The 4,421-nt window shown below is 38.8% G+C and overlaps 1 non-coding gene across 1 annotated transcript; it reads left to right on the top strand.

The window, feature by feature from the left end:
• Positions 1–127: 127 nt before the first annotated feature.
• On the top strand, positions 128–200 carry Trnav-aac. The gene has a single exon. It is a non-coding gene; the product is annotated as a tRNA-Val (tRNA).
• Positions 201–4,421: the final 4,221 nt, after the last annotated feature.

The raw sequence follows: 4,421 nt of genomic DNA, 5'->3' as shown, positions 1-4,421 counted from the left end.
TATTCTTTTCAGTTCAAGAACGTGCCCCAAAACCTTTATCAAAATCCAATTATTTGCAGTGGGAAAATAATATAAAAGCTTTAAAATCATAAGAATTACCAATATCTACAGTACCATTGAATGTTATGTGCTCATGGTGTAGTGGTTATCACATCTGTCTAACACACAGAAGGTCCCAGGTTCGAGCCCTGGTGAGCACATTTATATATATATCATCTTGACGATGCAATATTCCTTATTCAAGATTTTGACTTTCAAACCGCAGAACTTTGTAGATCAGCACACGCACAATTGTTTTTAACATCTACTACTGGGCTGTGCAGTTTGAACATCTTCAGATAAACTGGTTAGACATTTTTCTAAAGATTTCGTGCGTTTCTTTTTATTAAATATTTCTCCTCTATTCTTTCTCAAGTATTTACTTAGCGAATATTGAGATGATGTGTATTTAACAATGTATTTCCATGAACATCGTGGCAGTAAATGAAAATGCAGAATTTGAACAAGTTTGATAAGACGGGAAAAAAATAAATAATAAAAAATAAATAAATAAATAAATAAATAAATAATAAAAAAAAATGTGTGTGTGTGTATGTGTGTGTGTGTGTGTGTGTGTGTGTGTGTGTGTGTGTGTGTGTGTGTGTGTGTGTGTGTGTGTGTTTTTTATAATATCCAATGTACAAAAAATCCAGTTCTTCAGGACAAGGCTACACATTTAACTTTTTATAACAAATCATCACTTAGCAATTTTGATCACAACAAATATTCACTTACATTTCTTCACACGTACAGGATGCACAAAACCGCCGGGTCAATTTTATGATAAATAAATAGAGAAGAAATGAAGAAACCAGACATAAAATGTAAATCTGACGGTAACTGTTTCTCGTGTGAGTACACACGTATGTATCTAAGTACATCATACACACTTATATATATGCCTTTAAACATATAGATAGATAATTGCACGAATTGACAGATGGATAGATTATTTATCACTATTTATCTCACAATATCAGTTCTATATTCCATAGGCCTACTAATTGCCCATGCTTTTCGGCCATACATATCCAAACTGAGTAATTATCACACATTTTTAGTTTGACCACGAGTCGTGAGTGCTTCTGCATTCACATATATTAGCTGCAAAAGAATACAGAAAACTACATAATCACCCTTTGTCAAGCCTAGTCCAGACGAAGATACACTATTACTCAACACTGTTTCTGAAACAGTTGCTCCACATATCCAATAATGTCTCGCAACTGTTGCGAAACAGTTACGAAACATGATTTCACACCGACGTCCACACCAACACTTGCCGCAACAAAGTATCTGAAAAGATGCTCTAGCAGTCGAGCAACAATCCAAATTTGTTTCCCAATGGTTACTTGAGAGTTCCAAGACACGATTTTGCGTGCTTCTGTGTTTCCCGCTGGATACGGGAAACACGATACAAAGTTGCGGGCAACACTCATCACCATCTGATGGCCATTGGTCAGTCAGTCATCTGCTGACTTGTGCTCGGTTATGGGTTTGCTGTAAATACTATGGGATCGAATACATGAAAATACACGTGCCTTGGACTTACATTATAATTACATTATAATGACAAGTGAAATCGCATGTTTACTGCAGACTAGTTACTACATATTGAATGGGGCGTTGCACTAGCAGGAGAGAGGAAAAAGCCTGATAAAATGGAAAACAAATTGTATCCTATAGGCAGATGCATCGACTCATATAGCAAAGTGCTTTAAAAAAATGCCTCTTACGCAGCTGTATTGACCCACATAGTTTAGTGCCGCAGCCTTCGTATTTTGTATTTTGAAAGTAATCTGTATGTAATGCCAAGAAACTGTTAATTTTTAATTAATATACTGTTAGCTTATTCTTTCACTATATTACAACACTTTAACTACTGATATTGCAGCTTGTACTTGTGACTATATGCACCATTCTCAGTTTATCCTCAAACATTATAAAATCTTATGGTAAACCGTATGATAACAAGTAGAATAATCTGACAGCACATGAATCCTTAGTCATCTTGACATTACCTTGAAAACACAAATACTAGGCTTACGTTATTAACAGCACAAGTACTATACAGGCTAGCCTACAGCAAACCCTAGCGCAATGATGTTACTGCGTGTGACAAAATTTCGCTATTAAATATGATGGCATTAATATTCACAGCCAACTCCTTATACAACAAATTCCGGCAAAGACATTATGGAAACTGAGTGATGAAAACGGATGTAAAAAAAACAAAAGATGTTGCATTATGCATAAGAGAGAATTAAAAAACAAATAGCTCATGATCTCCCTACAGAGGCGGCCTTTTGCTTCATTTCAAAGATACACCTCAATTCTTTATATATTTCGTCATGATTATGCGTAAATGAGTGATTAATAGGCAAAGTGCAACTACTGGGGTAAAGAAGCAGCGAGGCTCTGACGCAGTTATGCTGACGTGCAGTACTTCGTGTTTGAATACTTCGGTGTTCGGGTTCTTGAAGTGGCTGCGTCTGGGATTTGAATGTTTGATGATTTTCATTAATATTGTTTATATGCATATTCACTTTATAATTGCGTTAGTGCTAGAAATAGCAATATAAATTTGTCCAAGAGATGAAGTACTTGGGTCTAATTTTTGACTCAAGGCTTACGTGGGTGCCTCACATCAAACAATTAAAAGTAAAGGCTACAAAACCACTTAGTATTTTGCATATTCTTTCATATATATATATATATATATATATATATATATATATATATATATATATATATATATATATCTTGGGGTGTAGGTTTTAAAAATTGAGATCAACCACAGATGCACTTGTGAGGATGAAACTACCATACATAATTCCTTTGCACAACGACGTCACATGTTAGCAGTCTTCTTTGACCTTGAAAAGACTTGGAAGCATGTCATACTCATGAAGCTGTATGACATTGGTTTAAGAAGAGCATTGCCTACCTTCATACAAAGCTGCCTTACTAACAGGAAGTTTAGAGTTCGGGTGGGAAACAGTTTCTCTAGCCTGGAAGATCAGCTGGTAGGGGTCCCACAAGGAATTGTCTTAAGTGTGACCCTGTTTGCCATTGCTATAAATGACATTGTAAAGTTTGTTCCAAGTACTGTCTCATGTAATCTGTATGTGGATGACTACACTGTACTGCTCAGGAGGAAGCTTATAGGATGTGCAAGGAAACATGCAGACTGCAGTAAATCAGGAAGTTCAGTGGGCAACATACCATGGTTCAAATTTTCTCCAAGCAAGACCATGGCTATACATTTCCACAAACGAGGAAAGTTTCATCCTTCCCTCTATTTAGGAGCAAACCCACTGCAATTTGTCCAAGAGGTGAAGAACTTGGGTCTAATTTTTGACTCAAGGCTTAAGTGGGTGCCTCACATCAATCAATTAAAAGTAAAGGCTACAAAACCACTTAGTATCTTGCATATTCTTTCATATATATCTTGGGTTGCAGATTGCACAACGCTTCTGCGAGTTTACTGAGCGCTTATTCGTAGTAAGCTTGACTATGGATGTGAGGCTTATTCATCTGCAATTTCCACTGTTCTCTGGATGTTGGACTCGGTTCATAATGAAGCTTTCAGAATCTGTACAGGGGCTTTCAGGTCTTCACCTGTGGAGACCCTGTATGCTGAGAGTGGAGAACCACCTTTTTCATTACACCGGGACTACATGAACCTGATTTACTGCACAAGACTACAAAAGGATTCTGGAGTCTCTACATCCAGATTGGTTTTCAACCCCCTCGAGGATCCGTTTCAGAAGAATGTGGGCGAGAACCTTGCCTGGTATGCTGAGCATATAATGCCACAGTAGTTGCTACAATCCCAACAATCCCCTTTTCCCTTCCAGAGAGGGATGACCACGCCCCTCAGCAGGTCGGGGGGAATGGTACCAGTCTGCTAGATGGCAATCAGGACTGTATGCAGGCCCCGAGCCATAGGTTCACCCCAGACTTTAGCAGTTCACCCAGGGATATCACATATGCCTGCAGTTTCCCACTCTTCAGCTTGGAGATCGCCTCCTAACCTCTGTTATGGTAGGAGGTTCCTCGCTGATGGGTGGTCCGGCACAGGCACTGAGACATGGCTTGCATCCAAGCTAACTGTTGGAGGGTCTACCTGGTAAAAACTGTTCAAAATACTCGGCCCAATGTTCACGAACCCCAACGTGAGATGATCCGTCCATCCACTGATCGGATTGCAGTTATCTGTGAAAGGGCTTAGAGTTCAGTTTTCTCAGGGCTTGGTAGGCAGGGCGAAGGTCATTTACCAAGAATGGCCTTCAACCTCCCAGCAAGATTCCTGATGAACTGTTCCTTGCCCCCTTTCTCAGCAGTTGTCCCGACCCTATGCACATGAATGATGCAAGACT

The sequence above is a fragment of the Penaeus monodon genome, chromosome 10 (genome assembly GCF_015228065.2).
Source record: "Penaeus monodon isolate SGIC_2016 chromosome 10, NSTDA_Pmon_1, whole genome shotgun sequence".
In the NCBI taxonomy this organism is placed as follows: domain Eukaryota; kingdom Metazoa; phylum Arthropoda; class Malacostraca; order Decapoda; family Penaeidae; genus Penaeus; species Penaeus monodon.
The sequence above is the reverse complement of the archived record's forward strand: the minus strand, read 5'-3'. Positions and strand labels throughout refer to the sequence as shown.